The 12,814-nt window shown below is 48.3% G+C and overlaps 1 long non-coding RNA gene across 1 annotated transcript; it reads right to left on the bottom strand.

The window, feature by feature from the left end:
- Window positions 1-1,256: 1,256 nt before the first annotated feature.
- LOC309525569 lies at window positions 1,257-12,338 on the bottom strand. The gene is made up of 3 exons (XR_014216428.1): window positions 12,092-12,338; window positions 10,479-10,594; window positions 1,257-1,622 (listed from the first exon to the last, which is right to left on the bottom strand). It is a non-coding gene; the product is annotated as an uncharacterized lncRNA (long non-coding RNA).
- Window positions 12,339-12,814: the final 476 nt, after the last annotated feature.

The raw sequence follows: 12,814 nt of genomic DNA, 5'->3' as shown, positions 1-12,814 counted from the left end.
TTCTTTTCCAGTAAGCTACACCAAGTGTCTGTTGCCTCTGCTTTTCTGAAAGCACCTGCAACCAGCCCTCAGTGACTTCCACCACATCTGCTTGGCGGTCCTAGGTTTATTTCCCCCCAGTGAGGCTCATGCTTATCTTAGCCATGTCTGATTCCAGTCTATGTTATTAGGAACAATCCAATATATTTGAAGAAAAAGATGACATATAGTGGTATTATACTGGAATTATTATATTATAGTAATATTACAGTGCACCTGCTGGTCATCACCGCCGGGCTCTCTGTAGCAAAAATAACTAAAGGGAACTCAAGTGGAGAGTTTCAGCAGACGTCCAGGTCCAGGCAAGAGCTCAGCTACATGCAGGACCCTGGACAGCTCCCAGTGGAGTCGGCTGAGTATTCTCACACAAACTTCGCATGTTCAAATGTTCCTTCAGTTTTGTTTTCATAAGTGAGTGGGGTGGGTGGGTGTTTTGAATCAGGTTAGCCATACTGATTTGTATGCTTTTGGTGGATTATTGTTGTTATTTTGTTGGGCTGTGTATGTGATAAAGGGGAGCCATACTGGAGTGAAGGCATCTTCTTCCATTTGTCCTAGGTCAACCCCAACCTCTCTCAACCCCAACCTCTCTCAACCCCAGCCTCTCTCAACCTCGAGAGCCAGTGTGGTGTAGTGGTTAAAAGCAGTGGACTTGTAATCTGGTGAACTGGGTTTGCTTCTCCACTCCTCCACATGCAGCTGCTGGGTGACCTTGGGCTAGTCATGCTTTCCTGAAGTCTCTCAGCCCCACTCACCTCACAGAGTGTTTGTTGTGGGGGAGGAAGGGAAAGGAGAATGTTAGCCGCTTTGAGACTCCTTAGGGTACTGATGAAGCAGGATATCAAATCCAAACTCTTCTTCTTCTTCTCTTTACCACCAAAGGAACACAAGCGAATAGCAAAGAGAACCTACACAAACGACGCTGACACAAAACCCCACACATACATTAAGTAAAATAGAAACATCACCACCGGACACCCCCCACGCCCCCCTCCACCTCTTCCCCCCTTTTTTCTTCCTAATGTAACACTAAAGTCTCAACAAATGAAACTGACCTGTAGAAAATGTAACTTGAAAAAAGAGACACTGCACATACTTTTGTAAACTAAGAAATAATAATAATAATAATAATAATAATAATAATAATAATAATAATAATAATAAGTTCTTTCAGTGGCTGAGCACCCTAGATGTCTGGATGCTATTTTTGTCTGTGCTTAGGAAGCCTTCATAGTTAAAGGGGACTTGATTGAATTAGCAAGCACCGGCTCCAACAGCGTCAGGAAGCGCCATTGTGGCTCTGTTGCTGTTTCTGGACTGAAGTTCTAGGACTCAGAGGGTAATGACAGCCCACTTAGCTCTGGGAGGTGGTGGTAGTGCAGGTACCCGATGCTCCTCATGTGTGGAGCTTCTGGGGAAATGAGGTTCTTCCAGGTTTTGTACTGATTGGAATCCCTTCCCCTGTTTTGTTTCCTTGGAGTTTGTGCTTTAATCCTCCAAATGTGGAATATCCAGCTCTGAAGCCATGGCCAATTGGTCCAGATTACTAAGAATTCTGTAGAACTGGGCTGCTAAGTGAAGAACTGGAGGTGCAAGCCAGGTGTCAGTAGCCATAAAGTTAAGGTTCATAATTTTTTTAAAATTTAATTTTTTATTGAATCGTTATGCAGATACAAACGAAGCAAAGTATACAAACATTTCAACTGAATGAAAAAAATACACAAAAAAGAAAACAGAGCAAACGCAAAAAGTATGAACGTATGTATAATACAAGGTAACTATAATAGACATCCCCGAATGTCATTTCTTTACTGAGATGCTGACCCTTCTGGGGTAGATTTCTTTTTATTATACTTTTGGTTTTTTGGCTTCCATCGACCACACAGTGATTCATTTCCTATAACTAAAACAATTTCTCTGTCTTTCAATATATTCCTCATCTTGGTATAAGGAGACGGAATTGATCAAAAATTGTCGTTGCCTAGGCACAGATCCCAGTCTGGTCCAGTCCTCCAGGGTCAGGGGGAGCCAATGGGCAGCTTTCAAATAAGTCCACCAAGACTTCAGAATGTGTACTAGGTTACTGAGGGCTGGTAGAAGAAGAATCAGCTCTGTGGAAGACGAGTGGGATATAAATGGAATGAATGAATGAATGGTGAACATTCCTGTGGTCATCTAACCACACTGGCTGACTGCAGACAGTTCCCAACAGCGATTTCCATGAGCAGTATTGGGGCACAAAAAGAGCCACTCTGAATCAAGTATGGCTTTCTGCATGCTGCCAAACCCATGGAGACATTCAGCATGAAGGATTCTGCAGAGCCTGAGTCAAGACCTTGGCACGCTCCTGTTACTTTCAGCTTTTAAGAGGCAGATCAAAGCATTCAAGAACTGCACTGAAACCGCAAACACAATGGCCACCCTGCAACACGCATGAATCATGCAGCGATTCTAAAAGCATCAGTGATGTGTTAGAGGGTCACATTAGCAAAGCCGGAAAGTGGAGGCTTTTATATATGCAATTGTTGCGGCATTTGTGAAGTGAACACCAGCTGCTCCGTAGTTAGCTTTGTTCATTCCAGCAAAGATATTTTTATGACCTCTTTGCCGCAACCATTTATTCATTAAGCGCTTTTTTGAAAAGGGGGGGGGGAATGCAACCCCCACCACGATGCTGGTATTTGTTTGCTTTTCTTAAGGATATTGACAGCATCGCAATGGAATCATTTGGACAGAAAGGAGAAAGGAGAGTGATGAATAGATAACAAACACATACCCTCTAGGATGGGAAAAAATGTGTAATGGCTCTGCTGCCAACAGCAAATGTTGGGCACCATCTTCACCTCATGTCCCAAATAAAGTGTGGTGCTACAAAATGCAGGGCATGACGTCATCACACTACAGAGTTCCCCACCCCTACGCAAGTGGTGACCAAGAAAGAGATTTGTTTCCCATTCATATAACAAAATGTATACAGTGGTACCTCAGATTAAGAACTTAATTCCTTCCGGAGGTACGTTCTTAACCTGAAACTGTTCTTAACCTGAGGTACCACTTTAGCTAATGGGGCCTCCCACTGCCACCACACCACTGCCACACAATTTCTGTTCTCATCCTGAGGTAAAGTTCTTAACCCAAGGTACTATTTCTGGATTAGCGGAGTCTGTAACCTGAAGCGTCTGTAACCTGAAGCATCTGTAACCCGAGGTACCACTGTAGACCACTTGATTGTAGTAAAACCTCAAAGCAGTTTACAAGAAATATTAAAATTGTTGATAAAACCCAGATTTTTAAAAAATGAAAAACACTTGAAGATAGTTTAAAAATTAACAGTAAAAAGAAAAGAAAAAGATTAAAAGATGTCAACATGTATGGCTCAATTTAAAAAAAATGTAAAGGACTCCTGACAGTTAAGTCCAGTCACAAACGATTCTGGGGTTGTAGTGCTCATCTCGCTTTACAGGCCGAGGGAGCCGGCGTTTGTCCGCAGACAGTTTTTCCAGGTCATGTGGCCAGCATGACTAAGCCGCTTTTGGTGAAACCAGAGCAGCGCATGGAAACGGTGTTTACCTTCTCATCGGAGCGGTACCTATTTATCTACTTGCACTTTGACATGCTTTTGAACTGCTAGGTTGGCAGGAGCTGGGACAGAGAAACGGGAGTTCACCCCATCACGGGGATTCAAACCGCCGATCTTCCGATCGGCAAGCCCTAGGCTCTGTGGTTTGACCCACAGCGCCACCCGCGTCCCGTATGGTTCAGGTTAGACTTGCCTAAACAAAAATGTTTTAAGCAGATTCCTGCTTGATGTTAATAGGCAGGCAGTTTCAGAGTGCAGGTGATTCCACACTAAAAGTTCAGTTTCTTACCACAACAGATAATGGATATTATGGAGGAGATAAGAGAAGGTATGGGAATGCTTCTGTCAGGGGATGATTAGCTGCTTGTGCTTAAAATTGTGCCCCTTCAGAGTTTGTGCGGCCCCACAAACCTCTGTGTGTGACAGAGCTCCTCAGACATGTCTGCTCTAGTCACTAGTAGAGTCTGACAGTGGCTGCCTGCGGAAGCGCTTCCAGCAAAGAAGTTCCTTAACGGAAACGCGTCTCCTGGACTCACGACGTGGCAGCTTCCGGCGAAGCATGGGTCTCCCTGCAGTTGCTTCTGACACCTCCCCGCTATTTTCGCTGGAAGTGTCTCTCACCCCTTTCTCTCCCCTGCTGTTTCCTGCCTGGGCTGCTGCGTCTCTCTCAGCATTACTGAGATCCTCCTCCAGAGACCCCTCGCTCCCCCTCCTTGTCCCTGCTTTAGCTGCTGACTCTCTCCCAGTCTCTGGGAGCCCTACCACCTCCCTTTCCTCTGATGTCAGTTCCCTGACATCCACCTCCCCTCCAGGGCCCCCTTCTCCCCCGCCCCTACTCTCTCCTCTGGGCGGTGAGGAGCTGAAACCCCGAAAAGAATCCTCTTCATCTTCAGACGTCTCGAACATTTCCCTCCATCGGTCTTCGTTCCGACTCGCTGAATCCTCCTCCACCTCGGAATCAGAGAACCCCTCCAACTCTTCTTCTTCGTCGGTGGTGGCGAAGTATTCCCTCCGGAACCTCGCCACTGGCTGGGGTTTACGAGGGAATCTCTGATGAAAAGTTTCAATCAAAACCTCGTCATCTACATCCTCTGCCCTGACCCAGGTGTTTTCCGACTCCGGCTCCCCTTCCCACATTACCAAATACTCTACTTGCTCTCCCTTCCACCTGGAATCGAGAATCTCCGCTACATGGTAGCTGTGTTCTTTTTCCTCCATAGCTGGTCCCCTATTGACCCTCCCCTCTCTGTCCCCTATATACGGTGACAGCAACGACCTGTGGAACACTGGGTGCAACTTCATGTGGTTCGGTAACGGGAGTCTGAAAGCCACTGGGTTGACCTGTTGCGTGACTTCAAATGGGCCCAGTCTTTTGGGTCTTAACTTCTTACAACCTCCTTTAAATGGTAACCCTTGGGTGGACAGCCACACCTGGTCCCCCACCCTAATGCTTTCCCCTTCCCTTCTGGTTTTGTCTGCCTGCCTCTTATATTCCTCCTTCGCCCTGTTTAAATTAAGTTGGAGCTGGCGATGGATCGCTTCCATTTCTTCAACGAACTGTTCTGCGGCTGGAACGCTCCAGTTCTCCCCTTCCCCCCCTGGGAAGGCTCGGGGATGACACCCGTGATTAGCCAAAAAAGGGCTCATCCCCGTGGACACGTTCTCTGCATTGTTGTAGGCAAATTCTGCCAACGCCAGCTTCTCCACCCAATCATTCTCTCTGTCATTCACATAACACCTCAAATATTGCTGGAGGACACCATTAGCTCTTTCCGCCTGCCCGTTGGTTTCTGGATGACGGGCAGTAGAGAAATTCACCTCTACATGCAATAAGCTCATGAGCTTCCTCCAGAACCTGGAAGTAAATTGTTTCCCTCGGTCAGAAACCACCCTCAAGGGGGCGCCATGCAGCCTAAACACATTTTCCACAAACAATTTAGCGGTTTCTTCCGCTGTGACCGCATGTGAGCAGGCTATAAAGTGGGCCATCTTGGTTAACAGGTCTACCACAACCATGATGGCTGTTTTCCCTTTGGACCTGGGCAGATCAGTCATGAAATCTATTGCCACTGCCTCCCATGGCCTTTCCGGCGTGGGTAGTGGTTCTAATAAACCTGCCGGTGCCCGCCTCTCCCCCTTGGCTCGTTGGCATCGGTCACACCCTCTCACATATTCCCGCACATCTTCCCTGACCTTGGGCCACCAGAATTCCCTGGTAACCAGCCACATGGTTTTGTGTTGCCCAAAATGCCCTGCTGTGGGGCTATCGTGCAGTTGCTTGAGTACCTTTTCCCTCAATTCCCCTTCAGGTATGTATAACGCTCCCTTGTAGTACAACGCCCCATCTCTCTCCTCAAAACCCCCGGGTTTGTCTCCCTCCCTCCTGAGACCCCTGAGTTTGTCCTGGGCGTATTCATCCTGCACCGTTCCCTCTACCAGTTCCCTTTGCCCCACCAATGCCGCCCCACACACCCAGCGGTCCTCGGGAATGACATGGGTCTCTTCGGGTGCACCCTCTCCCTCCAAATATTCAGGTTTGCGTGAGAGAGCGTCCGCCCTAACGTTCTCCGGGCCTGGTACGTAACAAATCTCAAAGTTAAATTTGGAGAACTCCTGGGCCCATCTCAACTGCCGTTGGTTGAGCACTCGCGCAGTTCTCCAATACTCTAGATTCTTATGGTCCGTGCACACTTGCACCTTCTGTTGTGCACCAATTAGCAGGTGCCTCCATCTCCGGAAGGCCTCATGAATCGCAAGAAGTTCCCGGTCGTACACCGTGTAGTTCCTCTCAGATTTGTTCAGCTTTCGCGAAAAGAAGGCACACGGTCGCCACTCTGACCCCTCCTTCCCCGGCTGCAGAAGAAGCACCGCCCCTATGGCTCTGTCAGAAGCGTCTGTTTCGACCCTCAGCTTTTTTTGTAAATCCACATGTAGAAGTTGTTCATCAGAGGCGAAGGCCCTTTTCAGTTCCTCAAACGCTCGCTCCGCCTCCCCCGTCCACACAAACTTCTTTTTACTGCTGAGACAGTCCGTGATGGGCGCCGTCAGGTGGGCGAAGTTTCGGATGAACTTACGATAAAAGTTTCCAAACCCTAGGAACCTCTGCACATCCTTCTTGGTCTTGGGTGTTTTCCATTCCAGCACCGCTTGAACCTTGCCGGGGTCCATGGCCAACCCCTTGTCTGACAAGCGGTACCCCAGGAATTCCACCTCCTTGGTATGAAACTGACACTTCTCCAGTTTCACCCACAGTCTGTTGGCTTGCAGCCTGCTCAACACTTCTCTGACGTCTCTCACATGTTGCTCCTCATTCTCCGAATACACCAACACGTCATCTAAGAAGGCCACGCAATTCTTGTAGAGCAAAGGCCCCAGTACGTGGTTCATGAAGGCTTGAAAACACGCGGAGCCTGTTTGTAATCCAAAAGGCATAACGAGGTATTCAAATGCCCCCAAAGGGGTGAACATGGTGGTCTTCCATTCATCCCCTTTCCTTATACGTATCAGGTTGTACGCCCCCCTTAGGTCCAGCTTTGTAAAAATCTTTCCTTTTCGCACCCTGGTCAAAATATCATCAATCCTGGGCATAGGAAAAGCCGCCGGCTCTGTCACTGCATTTAGGCGCCGAAAGTCACATACCAGCCTCGGCTTGTCCGTGTTTTTTTTATCCACAAAAAACACTGGGCTACCCCCCGCTGCCTTGGACTCTCTGATGAAGCCTCTCTTCAGGTTCTTATCAATGAACGCTCGCAACTCCTGCATTTCCCTGTCTGACATGGCATACAACTTGCCTACAGGAAGCTGTGCTCCAGGGAGTAAATTGATCTGGCAATCAAAGGGCCTATGCGGGGGTAGTTGGTCAGCTTCCTTCTCGCTGAACACGTCGCTGAGATCAGCATACTGTGGTGGCACCTTCCCCTTCCCCATTACTTCAGTCCCTGCTAGGGTGGCTTGGGCCCCTGCTGACCCCTTTTCCCCCCTGCAGTGTTCTAAGCAATGTGCTGAACCGAAGGAAACCACTCTTTGATGCCAGCCCACCAGCGGATCATGTAAGGCTAGCCAGCTCATTCCCAAAATAATGGGAGCGCCTCCCAAGGTGGCCACATTAAACGCTATCAGTTCTGTGTGCCTTGCCACCCTCATTATCATTGGGACGGTCTGCAAGCTAACTCCTCCTCCCAACAGTTCCCTGCCATCAATCGTGGTCACCTGCAGGGGGTTGCTTAAAGGGATAGTCTGTATCTGATGTTCAGCAGCAAACTCCTTGCTCATAAAATTGCAGGAGCTGCCTGAGTCCAACAGCGCCTTTATTTTTAGGGGGTGTCCATTTTGCAGCTCTAGCGACACTTCAATCACTAGAGCAGGTCGAGGAGCTTCTGGCACGGGCACTTTCACTGCTCTTTGGCCTGGCTGCAGTGCCCTGACGTTGGCAACCAGGCGTTGGCTTTTACCTGCTCCGTTTCTCCCTGCTCTTCCCCCTCAACTGCTCCCACCATCCCTTGCCATTCCTTCCTCTGGGGGCAGACTCTGGCAAAGTGGCCTGGCTGTTGGCAGAGATAGCATTTCCGGGCTCCCTTTCCCTCCTTCTTCGCCCCCTCACTGGGCTTTGAAACTGCGCGCGCGCGGGCTGTTCCGATTTCCATCGGCTCTGCCGGCGGGAAAGCTGGCTCAGGAATGTCTGGAATGCGTAACTCCTTCCAACGTTCCCCTCTCCCTTCCCGCCTCTCCAAGGCTCTTGCCTCCTGGCGCGCTCCAATGGTCAGCGCAGATTTGGTCAGCTGATCCATAGACACCGCCCTGGGGCTCCTGGCCAGCTCGTCTTTCACAGCTGAAGAAAGACCTTCTTCAAATAGCATCTGAATGGGTGCTGCCGATAAATCCCACCCCAATCTGTGAATCAGCATGGTAAATTCAGTCCAGTACTCACGGACAGATCTGCTTCCCTGCTTGCAAGCCATTAGCTGTCTGCGCACCACCCCTTCCTCAATATCGCTGGAAAACATGATATCCATTGCACGAAAGAATTTCATAGTGTCCTTTAGGATATCGTTGTGCGTTGCCATCAGGGGTCGAACCCAGTCCCGCGCCCCCTTCTCAAGATGCCCAATTACGAAAGCAACTCGCGATTCCTCATCAGGGAACTCATCAAACTGCACATTCAGGGCATATTGCATCTCAGTCCTAAAGGCATGGTAATCCTTGGGGTCCCCCCCAAACTTCTGCACCAATCCTGGTACCTTTCTGGGGAACTGAGTGGTTCTCCCCTTTTTGTCAGCATCCTGAGCCCTTCTCTCCTCGAGCCTCGCCGTCTGCAGCGCAAGTTGGACCTCCAGAGCTTGATACCTTTCTTCCAAGCTTGGACCAGCTCCAACCCCTGCCTCTCCGGTTCCGGCTGGGTTGCTCATGATGCTTTCTCCTGCACAGGCAGCGTACAGAGACTGTCAGACTGCTGTCAGGGGATGATTAGCTGCTTGTGCTTAAAATTGTGCCCCTTCAGAGTTTGTGCGGCCCCACAAACCTCTGTGTGTGACAGAGCTCCTCAGACATGTCTGCTCTAGTCACTAGTAGAGTCTGACAGTGGCTGCCTGCGGAAGCGCTTCCAGCAAAGAAGTTCCTTAACGGAAACGCGTCTCCTGGACTCACGACGTGGCAGCTTCCGGCGAAGCATGGGTCTCCCTGCAGTTGCTTCTGACACCTCCCCGCTATTTTCGCTGGAAGTGTCTCTCACCCCTTTCTCTCCCCTGCTGTTTCCTGCCTGGGCTGCTGCGTCTCTCTCAGCATTACTGAGATCCTCCTCCAGAGACCCCTCGCTCCCCCTCCTTGTCCCTGCTTTAGCTGCTGACTCTCTCCCAGTCTCTGGGAGCCCTACCACCTCCCTTTCCTCTGATGTCAGTTCCCTGACAGCTTCTATTGGTGGTGTTACAGTACCCCAGCTGCACCCTGGATTCTGTGCTGTGTGACAAAGGCAGTGCCTGGCCAAGTCAGGTTGTAGCTCTCTGCTTGCCCAGCCCTTCCCATTAACTTATTTCTGCTGTTAGGTGAAAAATCCTTATCCACCCCTCCCCCGCTGCCTTCCACCAAAACAGAATTTCCTTTGTATCTCCCTCAAAAAACACTTCTTGGTTTGGCTTAGGCTAGTGGTGGATATTCAAAGAGAATGCAACAGGATTAAAAGTTTCCTAAAAGAAAAGAAAACAGTTCTTCGGAAAAAAGGATTAACAAGGATCAGTTACAAGCACGCACGGCTCCCCCCTCCCACCTTTTAGAACAAAATAAATGTAGATTTAGACGCCATCTGGCTGTCGCTGTTACTAAGTCTAGAGACTTATGTACAACTTGCCCAATTAATACCCCTTCCAACCTGGCATACAATCCTTTGTTCTCTCCCGAGATCATGCCTTGATCTACTTCTCAAAGCCAGTTACTCCCAGAGATAGTGCCTGGGTACATGACTATTAGTCAACAAAAACAGCAAATTCAAGGAATATTTCCCTTCACAACTAGGACAGCCTATCTGCTACCTGCGATGAATCTACACCTTCCAGTTTGTTATCTGGTAGGCTGAAAATAACCAGTTAACCCCTAATGTCCTGTACTAGTTAGCTATTAGAAGGGTGATTATTAGCCATCCTTATGTTGAATATAGGATTTTTTTTAAAAAATAAGTTATTAATTTAATAGGTGTGGGGAACCATGTCCTTCCATGTGTTCCAGAACTATGACTCCCACAAATGCTGGCCATTGGACATGCTTATTGAGGCTAATGGGAGTTGCAGTTCAGAAATATCGGGGGCGGGGGAGAAGGTTCCCCAAAACACAAGCAGACACTAGCATATTGATTTAAATTTTGTTACCTTACATTTTTCTCGTCCCAACTCTATTTGGCATATTCTTCTTTCTGTTGCTCTCCTTGACTGAAGACACTGTGTCTATTCATTCATGAAGCGATTGAGGTCTGTTGAACCTGGCATGTCTCTACACCAAGACAAAAGTGTGGTGGATCCTTATCAGAGAAATTCTCCTTGCAGATGATGCAGCCTTGACAGTGCACTCTGAGGAAGCTCTACAGAGTCCCATCAACTGTTTTGCCCAGGCCTTACCATGAGCCTGACGACGTCCAACATCCCAGGTCAGGACATCACCAGCACTCCATGCATCAGCATTGGTGACTGCACATTTGAGGTGGTAGACAATTTTGTCTACCTAGGTCCCACCATAACCAGCAACCTCTCCATCAACACTGAGCCGGACAAGCGTATTGGTGAAGCAGCTGCCGCCATGGCTTGCCTCTCTGAAAGGGTATGGAAGAATGTGATGCTAACACCCAAAACCAAGATGAGGGTCTACCAGGCTAATGTTTTGAGCATGCTGCTTTATGGAAGTGAGTCATGGACAACTTACACCCACCAGGAGTGATGTGAAGATTCTGGGCAGCACATGGCAGGACAGCGTCCCAAACAAAGATGTGCTCTCCCAAGCCCACATTCCCAGAATGTTCACACACCAGGCCCATTGGCAGTCCATCTCTGTGTTACAAAGTTGTCTGCCAACATGACACGAAGGCTGGCAGCATCAACCCCAGTGTGTGGGAATCCCTTGCTGACAATCGCAGAGCCTGAAGATAATCATTCAGATCACGTGTCCACAGCAGTGACCAGAGAAGGGATGACTGCTGGTAGAAGTTTGGAGAGAGAAAACACCATGGTGCATCTGTTAGGATTCTTTCCCTGTGTTGCAGTCATGGGATTGTTTCTATCACATGACGGTGTATGTTTTCATTCCACATTGTGGGAAGTGACAGAGACAGGATGTTTATATTACTGTGTTTCCATGATGTAGGATTTTTGATGTAGGATTTGTATTTCTCTTTGCTGTTTGATGTTGAAGAGGAAGGAGCTGAGTTGCGATGCTCCAAGTGTATATATGTAAATAAACGTAGTTTAGCCAAAAAGCTGTGCTACTGAGTCTGCACACTGACTGCCTATAATCTGCTGATCCTGAAGTGTGCTCATGCCTCTTGGTATCAGTCGCTGTGATGTTCGGGCTGAATAAAGCTTTTGAAGCTCCCGAATGACCGACCAGGAGGTTAGAGAACATGCCAGTCGGGCATGTGTCTTTGCTGGATTCCTACTCGTGTGTAGGACCTGCTGCATCAGCACAACTGGATGTCTTCATCTGCCCCAGCTGCAACAAAACATGTCTCTCCTGTCTTAGTCTCTACAGCCACAGCAGCTGCTGCAACTCTCCAACGGTGTGACATCAGCCCTGAAGGCTGTCTCCCAAGACAGACAGATGCCAACCATTTATATTCTTTCTTAAAGGGGGTGGGAAATCTGTGCAGATTATAACCATTTAAAATTAATTCAGCCAGCACAATAATTAAGCAAAGGTTATTTTGGAAAGAAAAGAAAAGCAGCCCAGAAAACACAGCCTCCGGAATGGCCCATGTTTCTAACACATAAAGCAAACCACCTTGATATTGAGCTGCACATGTTGTACACAAAGGTGCCTGCCTGCTCCCCTTTGTTCGCATACAGTTCTCAGATTGCATATATTGATTGCTTTCTGCAAGGAATGCACAAAGGAAAATAATCATCTCTGTCCTACATCAATCACTGGAAACTCAGGGAATGGCTTCGAAATCACCGAGACACCTACTCTAGTGACATTTTGCTAGAGGGCAACTTATGAGTTGTCTTAAGAGCCGAGGAATTTTGCCGTTGAAAGGGGACGCTGGTTAAGAAGACGGTGCTGTGATGCAATAGTGGGGCCCGTCTGTGCTATTAGGAAGCTATCCAGGGATTGCAACATCGCGGCAGTTTCCGTCTGGGTTGATGGACCACAGAGCAAGCTGACTTCTAACGGCCCACGGCCCTGTTTCTAATTTGCTGCTTTTGGACGCACAATAGCAGACTACTGTTGAGAACGTAAGAAGAGTCCTGCTGGGTTGGAATATTGATTTCTATGAGATTTTCTGCCCCCACCCTTCTAATGGATACGCATCACTCAGAGTGGCTTGCAACAATTAAAATTACAATAATATCATTAAAAAAACCCACTTTCTCAAGCCACCAAGTGGAAGGTGGCCGTTAACCATCTAAATTTCATAGGGCAAGATATTCTACAATTTGGGTGTGGCCACTGAGAAAGGCCTTAAAGTATCTGAGCACAGCCAGCTGTGCTTTCCCCAACCCC

The sequence above is a fragment of the Podarcis vaucheri genome (genome assembly GCF_965113315.1).
Source record: "Podarcis vaucheri genome assembly, chromosome: 2".
Lineage (NCBI taxonomy): Eukaryota > Metazoa > Chordata > Lepidosauria > Squamata > Lacertidae > Podarcis > Podarcis vaucheri.
This window is presented reverse-complemented; position numbering and strand designations above follow the sequence as displayed.